Consider the following 18,267-nt stretch of genomic DNA (forward strand, 5'->3'; position numbering starts at 1 on the left):
TATTGACAATATGCCACTCTCAAGTCAATGTTTCAGTTTAAAGCAAGATCCTTGAGCTGCTTCTACTGCTGGAGCCAGCACATTAAGTGCGGAGTCTGTGATACATGAATCCATATCAAACATTGGGCATAATCAAACATTACATTGCATCCTCCATGATTTAACACACTTAAAATTCATTACCACATCTATTTCCCAAAGTTTCTGGTAATATAAATTAACAAAACATTGCAATTATTTTGAGGTATAAACTATTCTTCTTTGTTAGACTTCACTCTTGTTTCCTCAAACCTGCTGAGATATGACACCAAATATAGATTACAGGCGGTAATGGATCATCTGGGTGGGTCTTGAGGTGCACAGCAGGCTTCTACCACACTAACTTTATAACTGGTGTTCAAGCAAGGCAGAGCTAGTTTTCTCAGATGTGGGAGGAGGGCAAGCTTTTGCTGGTAAAGGAAAACTACTAGGTTCAGGATGCTCAGCATTATTCGAATTCACCCACGTGGTTCCATTCCAGTCTCAGGGCTTCAATCTTTCCCAATAAATGCTCTTCCAGTTAGTGAATCTGTAAGTTCAACTTACATTTCACTTCTTAAAATTACGCACTTAAATATTGGGTCTTATTTTTAGCAGGCTTGACTCCAAGGCTATAAGGAATAAGTGATTCCATTAGGTCTGCCATAGAAGCTGTCTGGTTCTTTGTGACTTAAAATGGAGTTTAAAGCCCCATTTTTGTCATCTTCTTTTTGTAGATGCAATAAGAAATAGTCCTCCATCCTCACAGCTCTTAAAGTTACCATTATCACCACTTCATAGTTGTAAAGTGCAACAATCACTCCATCTGCCAAGGTATTTAACAGACTCTTAGTCACAAACAGCTGCTCATAATTTAACTTACCATGATGCCTCTGGATGTTATGGGTTGCTAGGATTCTCTTTCACATTGGCATGGAATCTAGCTTGCCATCAAAAACATTGCCAACCAACCCAAGACTCTTCTCAGTTGGGTTCTATACAGCAATAGAACAACCCAGCTAGGCATTTTGACAGTGGAAATTGAATTACATAAATTGATTACACAAGTGTTCAATGCCGGAATGAGCAAACAGGAAACATTGAGGTAACATGGTAATAACTGGTGAAACACAGGGGAGGAGTGAGGTTATCAATACATAGAAGCTTAAATGAAAGCATCGCATAACTGTAATTCAGAATCTCCTGTGGGAGGCCTAACTGCCAAGGCTAATGGCAAATGGGGACAATGGAGTAGTTCTAGGAATGCTCAAGGCAGTTGGAGGCTGGAACCAAGTTCTGCTACTATGGTGAAATATCCTGGCAAGAGCATTACTATTAGGAATGGTATGAAGGCAGGGGAAGAATGAATTCATTTTCCCTTGCTCTGCCTTTAAGTCCTACTATAGTAACTCCTACTATTGACAGAATTTAATGGAATGAAATTCCAGTGGGCAAATAGTATGCGGAGTCTCTTCTCCAGCCTATAGAGCCGGGTATAGAAGATAAACTTGAATCTGAGGGTTTACGGGTACAAGACCAGCATATCTATTATTGGCTCTTCTGTTCTCTTAGTAGAGGAGGGATATTTGTCCAGCTTCACACCTCCAGGGCTTCCTCCTCTGATGTTAACTCTAGTTGTTCAAGAATATAGACTTGTGTCCTCTCAGATCTATGGCATCTGCTCCTCTCACTACTCTTCGCTGGAACTTGTTTTTCCTTTGCCCAGTGTCTCCTTCCTGCTCAATTAAGTTTCTCTTCCAGTGATTTCTCTTTCAGGGTCCAGGCTGCCATGTGCTAACCACATATATCTCCTTTATTCACCTGTCAACTGGAACCCATATAGTCTCAGTGAATGTTCTCAATTGCCCTGAGGAACTCTGCATGCTGATTGAAGACTTATTTGTGAATGAATATTTGTTGACAGTTCTCTTCACGGAGTTGCTGACTCTCTGGGCCATTGGAAGTCTCTTTGCCTCATTTGGGGCCTCCCAGCATGGTTGTTGCTACCTGTAGATCTTTCAGCAGTTGCACCTTGGCCTCACCTTTGTACTGAGCATTTTGTAATTCTAGGGATAATCTGTCATTGATTTTGCTGTAGCAGTTGCCTGTGGATTTTTCTTTTCAACAGTCTTATTTCACATACAATACAATTTATCCATTTAAAATGTACAATTTAGTGGGTTCCAGCATATTCACAGAGTTTTGCAAGCAGCACTTGATCAATTTTAGAATAATTTTATCACCCCCCCAGATAGACCTATTAGTAGTCACTTCTCATTTCCTCCAACCCCTCCCCTCTCTCAGTAAACAATTGCTAATTTACTAACATTACAGATTTACCTATTCTAAACATTTTATGTAAATGGAATCATATAATATGTGTTCTTTTGAGATTACCTTCTTTCAGTTAGCATAACGTTTTTCAAGGTCCATCCATGTTATAGTATGTGCCAGTGGGTCATTTCTTTTTATTGCTGAATAATAATACTCCATGTATGAAAATATCTCATTTTATTTATACATTTACCAGTGGATAAGCATTTAGTTTGTTTTCACTTTTTAGCCATTATGAATAACAGTTATAAATACTACTCTACAAGATTTTTTTGATCAATGTATATTTTTATTTCTCTAGGAGTGAAATTGCCATGTCATATAGTAAGTTTATGTCTAACACTTTAAGGGATAGTCGAACTTTCTAAAGTAACTATGATTTTACATACCAACACTGTATCAAGTTTTCAATTTCTCCAAGTCTTTGTCAACACTTGTTATCTGTCTTTTTTATTATAGACATCACGATGGGTGTGCATTGATATTGCATGCAGTTTTAATTTGCATTTCCCTAATGACTAATGGTGCTGAACATCTTTTTATGCGCTCATTTGTATATTTAATTTAGAGAAATATCTGTTTAAATCTTTTGCTCATTTTTCAAGTGAATTGAATTTTTTATTGCTGAGCTGTTTCTTTAAAATATATTCTGAACACAAGTTTCTTAGCTAAATGATTTCCAAATATTATCTATTTTCTAGGTTGTCTTTTCACTCTCTAGATGGTGGCCTTAAGAGCAAAAAAGGTTTTAATTTCGATAAAGTCCGAGTTACCTATTTTTTCCTTATTACCTGAGATTTTGGTGTTGTATCTAAGAAATACTTGTTTAATCCAGGTTCACCAAGATTGAGTCCTGTGTTTTATTCTAAATGTGTTAGAGGTTATGTACCTACATTTAGGTATATGATACATTTTTGAATTAATTATTGTGTAAGTGTAAAGAAGGTTTCCAACTTAATTATTTTGCATTGTACATATCCAATGCTTCCAGCATTCATTATTGTTAAAAAGACTGCCCCCCCCCATTGAATTGTCTTGATATCTGTCTAAAAATATCACTTTGTCATAGATTTAAGAGTTTAGTTCTAGATCCACAATTCTGTCATATCCATCTTTATGGTCTACTCTATACTGTCTATCCGTCCTGCTTAATGTAGTTTTGTAGTTGACTTGAATTAAGATATGCATTAGTCCTCTGACATGTTGTAGGGTTTTTTTGTTGTTGTTTTCAAGATTGTTTTGGCTATTACAGGTTTCTTGGATTTTCATATAATTTTAGGATTAGATTGTTGATTTCTGTAAAATGTGTCAGCTGAGCTTTGGATAAGTACTATTAAATTTCTAGACCAATTTGGGATATATCGCCATTTAACAATAGTAAGTCTTCTGATTCATCAATGTGGGATTTCTTTCAAGTTTTTAGATATTCTTTCTTTTCTAATTTTTTTCAACCATGTTTTTAGTTTTAAATGTAAGGTCTTTTCTTGTTTTGTTAAACTTATTCCAAATACTTAATCATACTTGATGTTTTTTTCTAATTATGTATTAACTTTTTTAAGATTTTTATTTTTGTGTGTTGATATTATATCCTGCAACATTGCTGAATCACTCCTCAGTTCTAATAGTCATATTTTTAGTAGATTCCATAGGATTTTCTACGTAGAGATCATCATCTGCAAATAGAAATAATGTTATTTCTTCTTTTCCAATATTGATGATTTTCATATCTTTTTCTTGCCTAATTGTCTTGTTAGTACTTCCAGTAAAATATTGAATAGAAGTGTGAAGAAACATCTTTTTTTGCATGACTTTATAGATTAAAGCATTTATTCTTAAACCATAATGTATGATGTTATCTCTGAGGTTTTCCTAGATCCTTTTATCGGGTTGGGGAAGTCCCCTTCTATTTCTTGTTTGTAGAGTATTTTTAATTATGTGAGAATTTGCCAAATATAAATCCCATGTCTATTGAGTTGACTATGTGTTTTTCTATTAACATGAAGTATTATGTTGATTGATTTTTGTTTATGAAACCAAGCTTGCATTCCAGGGTTAAATCCCTGTTGATAAAAGCGCATAATAATTTTTTATGTTTTTTGATTTGGTTTATCAATATTTTCTTGAAAAATTTTCTGTCTATATTCATAAGGGTATTGGTTTGTAGTTTTGGGGTTTTTTTGTAAGGTCTTGTTATCATGGAAATACTGGCTTCCTAAAGTAAATAGAAAGTATTCTATTCTTATCCACTTTTTGAAAAAGTTTTTAAAGAATTGGTCATTGTTATTTAATTGTTTGGTAAAAGTAACCCAGGAAGCTATCAGGGCCTTGGATTTTTATGGAGTAAAAATGTTTTGATTATATTCATTCTTTTTACTTCACGTAGGTTGATTCATATTTTCCATTTCTTCTTCAGTCAATCTGGAAGTCTATCTTTTTAGATAGACTTTTGTATCTATATTACCTATTTTGGTGGTATACATTTAATTGTATTCATTATAATAAATTTTATTTCTATAAGATTAAAATAATAATGTACTCTTTAATTCCCAATTTTCTTATTTTGAATGTTTTTTTCTTTTAGTTGAAGTTTGTTAATTTTCTTGACCTACTTGATAACCGACTTTTGGTCTCATTGACTTTACTTTGTTGCTGTTCTACCCTCTATCTCATTAACTGGCTGCCAAATATTTGTTTATTCTGCTTGCGTTTATTTTTAATTGCTTGTTTATATAGTATTATTATCTTAGTAGTTCTGTTCTTGTTCTAATGGGAGGATTTAAAAGTGACTTTGAGATTACTGCCATTTGCTTTGCACCAATATAAGACATGTTAAAACTACGAGAAAAAAGTTTGTTTATATATATTTTGACACCACTTTTAGTAATAATATCAAGTTTCTTATAAACTTTTTTGAGTAATGTAATTTTGTTTATCTATCACTAAAATTGTATAATTTCCTTAGTTATTACTTATAAAATCAGTGACTATTTTGAAGTTGGATTGATTAGTTAAAAATTATTCCATTTCTAGATTTTATAGACCCTAGTTAGCTAATACTTAAGCCAGATTCTGAATATATATTTAAACTTATATTTTCATATGTACATACATTTCTACATACATATTACTATAAATATAATTATTTTATAAACATTTATGTATACAAGGTCTTTTCAGAAAAAGTCCATCCATTTTTAACATAATGAGAATGGTTTGCACAAAGTTGATATCAGTAAACTGGCAGCCAAGGACAGTAGACTGGAATGAACATGCATGAACAATGATGACTTCACTGTACTTCTCAATGGGGCCAGTAGACACCATTGAGTAAGCATATGTACAGGGTGGCTGTCACATTTAAAATGACCAAGTGAATACAGCAATGAGTCTGCATCAAATTTTGTATTAAGCTTGAACATTCCTCCATGGAAACTATTCAGATGATTCAAAAGGCTGCAGCTATAGGCAACTGGTGATGGGCAGCTTCATCATGACAACACACCCACTCATACATCATGTCTTGTGCACAGATTTTTGTTGAAACATCTGATCACCCAGGTAACTTAGTACCCCTACAATCCAGATTTGGCATCCTGTGACTTCTGGCTTTTCCCCAAACTGAAATCATCTAACAAAGGGGACAGATTTCAGAACATCAGTAAGATTCAGGAAAACACAATGGGGCAGCTGATGATTTGGGGAGCTGTGTGAGGTCCCAACATGCCTTCTTTGAAGGGAACTGAGTCACCATTGTCCTATGTACAATGTTTTATGTATCTCGTATCTTATTCAGTAAATGTCTCTATTTTACATATTATGTGGCTGGATACTTTCTGGAAAGAACTTGTGTATATTATACACATTAATGTATGTACATGTGTATAGTTTATAGTCATATATATGCATTTATATGCATATATGCATATACTTTATGTGTATATATACATATATATATATTCTGTCTGCACATGTACTGCTGTGATATCCCTTTCTTCTTCATACTTCCTTTCCTTATACTTTTATGTACATAAAAATGTATCTATGTACAATTATAAATAATTTGCATTATTATACAACTGCTATTTTTTTAATGAGATGGCTTTGGCAAAGTTGACTTTTTAGAATATCACTTAAGGAAACTATGAATTCTTGAACATGTATAATTAATAAAAATAATAATATACTTTTAAAAATATGAGGTACATACTTCACATATATTATCTCACAGAATTCTCACTATTCTGGAAATTGAGTATCATCTCTGTATTAAAGACACTGGGGCTCAGAGAGGTAAAGATCTGCATAACCACACAGACAGATTCAAACAATATTTATACGATTCCAAAGGCATGCTATTTTTTATATAGTGCCACAATGTCTTCTCAGGATTGCTTGTGAAGTACCTTCAAGAACATTTATCACCCCACACGAAGGGCATACACATTTTCCATATTTAATGAGAGTGAACTGAAGAACATGTGAGATTAGCTGACCAGACTCATTTTGTCTGTATAGAAAAATTGAGGCATTTGCATAATAAAAAAGGTGAATTAAAATGTAAAACATAGAAAAACTGACATTGTATCAACATGTATTTTTGCAGGTTTAAGTGGCTGGTATGCTTATAGCTCTTTCTAATCACTGAGATTTGATTTTATAGCCACAGGTTGCCAGGTTCTGCTGTAATAACATGGCTGCAGGAACTTCCAAAGAGCAAGTCATTGATGCAGACTTGCAAAGTCGTAGCCCAGGTATAAAGATCCTGAATGCAATCATGAGAAGAAGCATAAAGAACTAAATGATGATTGACTTCTTCATTCTGGATATGATTGATTACGGATAGTCACAAATGATGTGAGAGTGATCACTAAATGGAATAGTCTCAAGGAGAGAAGTCTTTTGTTCAGGAAGACGAGTGTAGGAAGAGGGTACAACACTCTATGAATGATAGTTCAGATTATAACATGATAAATGATATTCTTTGGTTGATATTCACTGGAACCCAGGAGCTATTTGAGATGGCTAGGCGATGGAAATGCCTCAGGAGATAGACAGCTGCATGGTAAGAGGGTCTTTAAAGTACTTTAGTTGACGTGACTTTTCTTTATCTCATTTAGAATAGCACATGCTGAAAGTTCTGGGGTCGTCTGCATATCACAATTTTGTTCTCTTGATCTCCCTCCAACCCATTCTCCTATATTGAACATTTTCAAAGAAGAAAAGAAATACCAATATTCTAGCAACAAACTATAGAAATGATCCCTGAAAGCAAAGTCTTAGAAATACTAATATTCTAAAAGTTGGCTATGTAACATTGTCAAAGGTTAATTCACACTTATACTTCATTTTGCTGTAGTGTAAATATTGCAGGATTTTACCAAAAGAAAACAAAACCCATGAGCTCCACTTACAGCAAAAACATGCCATTAGTGGAATGATGACTAATTCTGATGCCTGCTTATGAAATTTGTGGAGTGTGTGAACTACCGTCATGTTCTTCTCTTCCCCACACTCCCTGCCACCACGCAACTGCCCATGATCATCAAACTCTGAGGCCTGGGGTTTTGTTCCTGATATTTTGTTTCTGTTTTTCTCTCCTCTGGGATGTTCGCCTGTCTGTCACATTTAGTAGACACTGAGGGACTCTTGTCCGATTTTAGACTCGAGGCAATTTTCTTTGCTCTTTTTTGAGATGAAACTAAAATTGTTAAACTGACTTTGTTCTCCTAATCAGAATTCCCTTTGACTTGTAAGCATAATGAAAACTGTCAGAGAAGATCTTAGCCTCAAACTGTTCCTCTTATCACCCACTTTCTCTGTTTTATTCTTTTCATTTTTCTTCCTGAAATATGACACTTTTAAGCACACACGACCATCTTTGAATTTCTTGCTATATTTTCTGTATTTGTTTCAGCTCTTAAATAAAGCATCAGGACCTTAAAAAACCAAACAAATAAATATTTTCCTTTATCATTTTATTTTTTTACTATTGCAAGATGAGATGTATTCACTTTTTAAAAATCTGGGTTAGACAAGTTAAAATAAAATAAAGATATAAATGATTATGTGGTTGTGAATTTAAGAAGAGGAAAAAATCATCTAACTGCACAAAAAAAACACTGTGCCAAGCACTTTAACTTGTGCTTACATAAGACTTTTAGTTTTGTGGGCTATCTTATTCATTAAGAAGCAAGAAGACAATGAACCAGACCAGAATCTCTGGGTTATTAGACTATCTGTTGATTTTTATTCTCCATGGAGGGATTGAAGAAGAGTTTATAGGGCAAGATGTTGAATAAACCCAGTAAGAGTTTTTGACCTCAGGAAGCTTGGAATTAACTATAGAATAGACGTGTTTTGAATAGTCTCATAATTCAGTCAGTAAGAAGAAATTAAAAAAAATACAATTCAAGTGTCAGAGCAGATAATTTTTATTTTCACCACTATGTACACATATACTAACTGAAGATGATATTGAGAAAGGCATCCTTTTTTCCCCTCTCTTTTCTCTCTCATGAACTTGGATTCATGATTTCTGGCAGTGTGTGCGTGTGTGTGACTTTGGACTAATGTTTGATTTTTCTTTCCTTTAGTTGCACCAGCATTAAAATGAGGTTGGTAATATTATACTAAAACCTGTGAGAATGGTAATTATGTGATGCTTATCATGTTCCTGTGTCCCCTATCATTTGATGCAAACTCATGTGCAAATGACTAAAGATGTAAATATCAGAATTTAGCTTGACATCTCTTAATTTATATAACACTTCATGTATATTGGTATTTTGTGTTCTCACAAAATACTATAGGACTCTGAACTATATTCAGGGTCAAATGTAAGACGAAGCAATTATTATTCATCATGGACAAGAGTTGTACAAGGAATAAAAATGTGAATATAAAATAAGATTATTCACAATTTTAATGTGTTTCATGAGTAAAAGAATAAAGTCATTTGGTAAAAGTAGAGAAGATATCTCAGCATTTTAATATAGGCTGGCATTATGTCTCTATAGGCTCCTTTCTTAAATGTTTCACATTCAAAGTCTTAAAACCTAATTCAATTGGAGGAACACTTGAACCACAATTTTCTCAAGAGAGTTGTTTTTCTTTAAATTGTAGCTTTTACCCTTTATTGGATCACTGATCCTATTTGGTATCTATTAAAAGTGGAGACTTGGCTGCTGAGGTAAAGTGCAATGTCAATCAAGGGTCTTCACTGAAAACAATGGACACCAACTGTGGTTGGTTCAGGCAGAAACATGATTTACTAAAGATTGTAAGTAGCTCACAGAATCTTCAAGTGAGACTGAGAATTAGGCTTGCAGACTATGTAGTTCAGAACAATGACCAAACGCACTACCAAATATTGCTGCCCATTCGGGGCTGGTACCATCAACGCTGGATGCTAGTGCAGGAAACTTGACTTCTGCCACTTTTGGAAAATAGTTTCCATTGATGTTACCTTTGCCATAAAGTGTTGAGGCCTCAAGGGGGTGAGCATTGTGGATAAGGCGAGTGCATGGTCAGAGTCAAATAGGCTGAACCTATCAGTACCTATATAGCAAGATAAGAGTGAAGAAGCATACTCCTTTGTTTATTGACAGTATCATCGTGTAAGCTCTATGATGTCTACTGAGCACTAGGAAATCATAGGGAATCACACATGATAATAGTCTGTGGATTTTACAAAGTTTCTGAGAAGCTGGAAGATGATTATGGCTGAGTGAAAGGGATTTTGTAAGAATAGTCTGGAACTATCTCACATTGTTGGCAAAAGGTGTAGCGCTGCTTTGGGAAAATGAGCTGGAGTTGAGCCTATAAGAACAGTGATATCAGCTCTAAAGTTACAACAAATAATAGGAAATCCCAAGGAACAGGTAGGCAAAAGCCCAGAGAGTGGTGATGTAAAGATAATGTTCAAAATGAAATTTAACAATGGCTTGAAAAAATAGAAAAATTAAAATGAGCCAAAATTTGAATAGGCATATACGTATATGAGGTTAGTTCAGAAAAAGTCCAACCATTGTTAGTATAATGAGAATGATTTGTGTGACATTGATGTAACCTGGCAGCAAGGAGGTGGACTGGAATGTTTAGGCATGAATAATGATGACTTCACTGTACTAGTCAGATGCCATGGAGTGAGCATGTGTACTGTGTGCCTGTTGCATTCAAAATGACTGAGAAAGGAGAGCAACAAATCTGCACCAAATTTTGCATTAAGCTTGAACATTCCTCTGCAGAAACTATTTGGATGATTCAGAAGGGTGTGCAGTTATGGGCAACCGGGATTGGCAGCTTCATTATGATGATGTGCCCGCTAATGTATCATGTCTCATACAGTTTTTTGATGAAACATCAAATCACCCAGGTGACTCAGTTCCCTTACAGCCCATATTTGGCACCCTGAGACTCTGGCTTTTACCCAAAATAAAATAACCTCAGAAAAGAAAGAGATTTCAGACTATTGATGAGATTCAGGAAAATATGACAGGGCAGCTAATGGCAATTGTAACTGTGTGAGGTCACAAGGAGCAATGTACAATATACAATGTACAATATCCTCTGTACAATGTTTCTTGCATCTTGTATCTTCTTTAATAAATGTCTCTATTTCATGGCTGGATATCTTCAGGACAGACCTCATATATTTAGTTTTAAAAACCAAGCAATAAGTTGCAACACTGTATGAATCCACTTGGACTGCAAATCAAAATACCACTGACTGGATAGCTTACACAGTAGACATTTATTCTCATATTTCTGGAGGCTGAATATCCTAGATCATGGTCCATTAGGGTTCAGTTTCTTGTGAGAGTAGTCTTAAAAAGACAGTTACTTTTTCACTGGGTTCTCACATGGTCTTTTCTTTGAGTGTGTAGTAAGAGAGAAAGGTAGAGAGAAAGCATGCTCTGATATCTCTTCTTATATGAACACCAATCTCATTAGAGCTCTTATCCTGATGTCTTTATGTAACCTTTATGACTTACTTCTAAGCCCATCTCCAAATACAGTCACATTGAAGTTTAGGGCTGCAACATGTGAGTTTTGAGAGGATACAATTCAGTCTGCAGCTAATATTTAGTATTTATGTAATATTGTTGATATTTTATGATGTTATGAGTTTTTCGGTAAGCATTTTTAACCCAATCGCATGTCATTGTGAGGTATGTTGTAGCAATATATATTTTTATACATATGATGAAATATGTAGTACACTTTTTACTTTAAATACATTTTTATTTTTCAGTTACAGTCGACATACTATATCACATTAGTTTCAGGTATACAACCTAACGATTAGACATTATATAACTTGGTAAGTGATCACCGTGATAAATTTAGTATCCATTTGATACCATACATAGTTATTACAATATTAATGGCTATATTTCCTATTCTGTTCTTTACATCCTCATGACTATTCTGTAACTACCAATTTGTACTTCTTAATCCCTTCACCATTTTCACACATCCCTCATCTGCCCCTCATCTACAACTCAACTGTCAAATGTTCTTTGTATCCATGAGTCTGTTTCTGTTCTGCTTGTTTGTTTATTTGTTTTTTAAAGTTCACATATAACTAAAATCATATGGCATGTTTCTTCCTCTGTTTGATTTATTTCACTCAGCACAATCCCCTTTATTGTCCCTCTGTGTTGTTGCAGATGGCAAGACCTCCTTCTTTGCCGTGGCTGAATCCTATTTCACTGCATACACGCACCTTTTCTACTCATCTCTCAATGGATATCAAGGTCACTTCCACACCTTGGCTATTGTGAGTAATGCTGCAGTGAACATATGGATGCAGATGTCTTCTTAATTTATTGTGTCGATCTTCATAAAAATATCCCAAAGTGGAATTTCTGTGTCCTCTTCTGTTTTAAAATCTGTATTTGTCTGGTGTCCTACTCCAGCATTTTGTTTGTTAGCTTGTTTCCACTTTCTTAAATATGTTTTTCTATCCCTTTACATTCAGTCTGTCTGTATCTTTCAGTCTGAGGTGAGTATCCTATAGACAACATATGAGAGGGTCTTGTTTTGTTATTCATTCATTCTTTATATATCTTTTGATTGGAGTATTTAATCCATTTGTATTTAAAGTAATTATTGATAGATATGTATTTACTGTCTTTTTATTCATGTTCATATTATTCATATTTTTCTTCTTCTTAAAGACAACCCTTTAACAATATTTGTGGGACTGGAAGATGGCTATGGAGTAGGACGGAGCGGATTCTAGCTCCTGTACTCGTGGGTGAAAATCCTGGCAGATCTATAGAGAAGCAGTGCACTAATCCATCGGTTATCCAGCATTTGTAAAATTAAAAGAACAGAGATTGTGACAGACGCTGAGACATCAGAAAGTGGAAGGTCAGTGGGGTCTCGGGGACGGAGTAAAGACAAAGCAGCGGCGGGGGCTGGTGCCCCCGGCCAGGTGGCCCCGGTGCTGCCTCTACGGCCAGGGACCAGAGCCATCGGTCTCAGACCAACACCAGAGGTGTCTGCCACAGGAGCCTGGGCACCCAGCGGCCCCAGTGGCCACCAGCACGGGCCAGCAGCTCCCCCGCTCCCCATATAAGCAAAACTGGACAACACCAGGCAGAGACCTGTCTGCTTGTCTGCTTGCCTGCTTGCATTATCAGGGAGGGTGACAAAGACACAGGACCCTATTCAACTGCAGACTCTGTGATCGCAAGCCTGGGAGAATTGAGAGACGCATTGGCTTCACTGGTCTCGCTGGGGACTGGGCTGGACTGAGACACAGGCTGTCTGGAGAGGTTTGTTTTTTTTTTTTTAAGTGGACTGAGGGGTTCTCCTGCCAGGGCAGCTTGGCTTGCTTCACACCCGGCCTTGCAGCGAGCCAGGGGGAAAGCGGAGGCATTTGGGGACACACCACAGGACTGGGAAGTGCCCTCCTGGTTTCTTGGTCCCAAACCGCCCAGATGGAGCGGAGGCCTCTGAGCAGCCGCCAGGGGACTGGGAAGCGCCCTGCTGGTTTCACGGGTCTGGACTGCCTGGCTGGCTCGCAGGGGCGCTGAGACTCTGAGGTTGCTGACACAAGATCCGGAAGCGCCCTGCCGGTTTCTTGGGTCCCAGACGGCCTGGCGGGTGCACACAGGCGCAGAAGCCTCTGAGTCCCCGACACAGGACTGGGAAGCGCCTTGCCGGTTTCACCTGGCCGGTGTGCACAGGCGCAGAAGCGGTTGAGTCCTGCCACAGGACTGAGAAGAACCCTTCCAGAACGCGTGGGACCCAAGCAGCTTGGTGAATGTGCGGGCGCCGACACCCCAATCTGGTAGCCTCGCTGGTGCACGCACTTGCGCCGGCATCCCAGCCCACAGAGAGATCCGGCTGCAACCAGAAAAACCAGTCTGGACAGTTTGAAACCAACAAGGGAAGGGTTTCTCTGTTGTTGTTGTTATTGGTTTTTTGTTGTTTGTTTGTTGTTTTTTTCTTTTTTCCCTTTTTTAGTAACTTTTTTGTGCATTTGTTTAGTAATCATATATATATTTAATTTTATCACTGCTTTATCTTTCTATACTTTGTTCTACTTTCTTTTTTCCTGTTTTAGTACTTCTTCCTTTCCTCTTAAACTCATCGATTTTGCCTCCCTTTTCCTGCCTTTTCATTTGATTGTTTGTTTGTTGCTTCGTTTCCTTTTACCCACAAGAGACACAAACAACTAGGAACTGTGAAAGGACCAGAATGGGACCCAAAGAGGGGGCATCTCAACAGTAGAGACAGAGAGACAAATTTCAACTTCCTATAGCAGAGAAGCCATGAGGAGATGCATATTTTTTTCATTATTCTCACTCCTTTTATATTTTAATAATATCTCTGTATTCCTCCTCTATCTGTATAGGCTCCTCAGTCTTGAATAGTTATATTGTATTATTAGACAGGCTCCCCCTGTCCTTTCCTCCACAATGCTTTGCTAATCCTCTAAACTCCATGCCACTTGTATTCCGTTAGCACACTACCTAAAGCTCTAAACCCCCTACTCAGACAGATCACATAGAGTTTGTTATATGAGTGCTGCTCTAATATTAGTGTAAATAATAGCTGATCTACACAATAGTAAATACTTCACAACACATCTCCTGGATCTTAAACCATTGTACAGTTCCCTGAATTCTATCACTGTAGTGATTAACTCTATTTGCTCACACACTACACCTATTTACTGTTCCTTAAACTCACCTTACCTCAAAATCTGACTGTCTGAAACCTCACTGCTATCTAGTTCCAACTAACAAGCATTCCCTCCCCAACAAGAGGCTTATCTTTTGTCCATCCTCTCATAAAAGTGGCAAGTTGGGCTGAAGGATATGGTTAACATTATATATAGCCTAAAGATCGCCTATCTCCTCTCTACCCCCTGTGATTGTAAATTTCATAAAAAACTCTTCTGCTGTCATAAACTATTTTGCCTCCTCCTACAACTGATTACACATACACAATAAAAGGAGTGCTGGAAATGGAGAACATCAAGATACCTGAAGGAGCCCGCACCACTGAAATTCACAGGTATTATACCACAGAGGTTCACAACATAAACCCAGGGAGTCAGAACAGATCAATTTTAGAAGCTGAGGCTAACAAGAAGAGTCTCAAAAACAATGGGAAGACAAAGAAATAACCCCCAAATGAAAGAACAAGCAGAAACTTCAGAAAGAATGTTAGATGAAATAGAGGCTAATCAACTATCAGCTATTGAATTCAAAGCACTGGTTATCACGAAGTTCAAAGAGCTCACAATGAGCTACTAGAAACTACAGGGAAGCTACAACGATCTCACTGCAAACTATATCAACATGAGAAAGCAAGGAACAAGAGGAAATGAAGAATACAATTTTTGAATTGAAGAACACAGTAGAAAGTTTCAAAAGTAGAATAGATGAGGCAGTGGATCGAATTAGCAAGTTGGAGGACAAAATAGAAAGCATATCACAGAAAGAGAAGGGATATGAAAAGAAAATCAGAAAGAATGAAGAAGGATTAATATAAATACAGGACAATATGAAATGTAATAATATCAAAACAATAGGTATACCAGAAGGATAAGAAGAAGAACAAGGGATAGAAAACCTATTTGAAAAAGTAATGAGAGAAAATTTCCCTAATTTGATGAGTGAAAAAGTCACACAAATCCAGGAATCACACAGAACCCTAATCAAGAGGAACCCAAGGAGGCCCACTTCAAGACACATCATCATCAAAATGGTAAAATTCCAAGACAAAGAGAGAATCTTAAAGGCAGCAAAGGAGAAAAAAGAAGTAACATACAAGGGAGCCCCAATAAGGTTAGCTACTGACTTCTCAATGGAAACACTCCAAGCAAGAAGAGAATGGCAAGAAATATTCCAAGTAATGAGAACCAGAGGCCTACAACCAAGGCTACTTTACCCAGCAAGGCTCTCAATCAAGATAGAAGGCCAAATAAAGAGCTTCCAAGACAAAAGAAGTCTAAAAGAATATGCCTCCACCAAACCAGTCCTACAAAAAATACTAAAAGGACTGCTTTAAGGGAAGGAAGGATAAGAGGGAGACAGAGAGGAACACAGGTACAAAAATGGCAATGAATAAGTACCTATCTAAAATAACCTTAAATGTAAATGGATTAAATGCTCCAATCTAAAGACACAGAATAGCTGAATGGATAAGAAAGCATGACCCTCACATATGCTGCCTACAAGAGACCCACCTCAGGAAAAAAGACCATCATAGACTAAAAGTGAAAGGCTGGAAACAAATTTTCCAAGCAAATGGACAAGAAAAGCTGGGGTAGCAATTCTCATATCAGACAAAATAGACTTCAAAAGAAAGGCTATAAAGAGAGACCCAGAAGGTCATTTCATTATACTCAAGGGAAGAATCCACCAAGAAGACATTAACATTTTAAATATATATGCACCAACATAGGAGCACCAAAATATATCAAGAAAATCTTAGAGGACTTCAAGAAAGATATTGACAGCAACACAATTATAGTAGGGGATTTTAACACCCCACTATCAAAAATGGACAGATCTTCCAAACAAAATATCAACCAAGATATTGCAGCATTAAACAACACCCTAGAGGAAATGTACTTAACTGATATATATATAGAGCCCTTCATCCCAAAGGACCTAAATACGCATTCTTTTCAAATGCACATGGAACATTTTCAAAGATAGACCACATGATAGGATGCAAAACGAGCCTCAACAAATTCGAGAAAATTGAAATTATTCCAAGCATTTTCTCTGACCACAAGGGACTGAAATTGGAAACCAACCCCAAAGGAAAAAACCCAAAGCACCCAAAATCATGGAGACTGAATGGTATGCTATTAAACAAGAGATGGGTCAAGAATGAAATTAGGGAAGAAATCAAAATGTTTCTGGAAACAAATGAAAATGATCTCACAACAACCCAAAACTTATGGGACACAGCGAAGGCAGTCCTGAGAGGGAAGTTTATAGCAATACAGGCCTATCTAGAGAAGATAGAAACATTTCAAACAACCTAACCCTATGCCTGCAAGAACAACAAAGACAGCCCAGAGCAAGCAGAAGGAAGGAAATAATCAAGATTAGAGCAGAATTAAATGACATAGAGACTAAAAGCACAATCCTAAGGATCAATGAATCTAGGAGTTGGTTCTTCAAAAAAGATAAACAAAATAGACAAGCCTTTAAGTAGGCTCATCAAGAAAAGAAGAGAGAGGACACAAATAAACACAATCAGAAATGAAAGAAGAGAGATTACAACTGATACCACAGAAATAGAAGGGATTGTAAGAAATTACTATGAAGAACTGTACACCAAGAAATTTGAAAATCTAGGGGAAATAGACAAATTTCTAGAAAAATATAATCTTCCAAAGCTTAATGAAAAAGAAACAGAAAATCTGAACACACCAATAACAGCAAAAGAAATTGAAGCAGTAATGAAAAAACTCCCATCACACAAAAGCCCTGGACCAGATGGTTTCACAGAAGAATTCTACAAAGCATTTAAGGAAGAGCTAACCCCTATTCTCCACAGACTATTCCAAAACATCCAGAAGGATGGAAAACTCCCAGATTCTTTTTATGAAGCCAGCATCATCCTAACTCCAAAACCAGATAGAGACACAACAAAGAAAGAGAACTTCAGGCCAATACCACTGATGAACATAGATGCTAAAATCCTCAACAAAATATTGGCAAATCACATCCAACAATATATCAAAAAGATCATACACCATGACCAAGTGGGATTCATCCCAGGGATGCAAGGATGGCTCAACATTTGCAAATCAGTAAGTGTAATATATCACATGAACAAAAGCAAAGACAAAAACCACATGATCATATCAATAGATGTGGAAAAAGCTTTTGATAAGGTACAACACCCATTTATGATAAAAACACTCAGCAAAGTGGGAATAGAGGGAGCATTCCTCAATATAATAAAGGCCATATATGAGAGACCTACAGCCAACATCATACTCAATGGGCAAAAACTAAAAGCTTTTCCACTAAGATCAGGAACAAGACAAGGATGTCCACTTTCACCACTTCTATTCAATATAGTTTTGGAAGTTTTGGCCACAGCAATTAGGCAAGAAAAGGAAATAAGTGGCATCCAAATAGGAAAGGAGGAAACAAAACTGTCACTGTTTGCAGATGACATGATAGTGTACATGAAAAATCCTATAGACTCTACCAAAAAAGTGCTCGAACCAATTAATGAATTTGGCAAAACAGCAAGATACAAAGTCAATATCCAGAAATCAAAAACATTTTTTGTATACTAACAATGAATCAGCAGAAGCAAAAATCAGGAAAAAAATCCCCTTTGATATAGCAAAAAGAAAAATAAAATATCTGGGAATAAACCTAACCAAGGAGGTAAAAGACCTGTATGCAGAAAACTACA

The sequence above is a fragment of the Artibeus jamaicensis genome, unplaced genomic scaffold (assembly GCF_021234435.1).
Source record: "Artibeus jamaicensis isolate MK-2021 breed Jamaican fruit bat unplaced genomic scaffold, CSHL_Jam_final contig_452, whole genome shotgun sequence".
Lineage (NCBI taxonomy): Eukaryota > Metazoa > Chordata > Mammalia > Chiroptera > Phyllostomidae > Artibeus > Artibeus jamaicensis.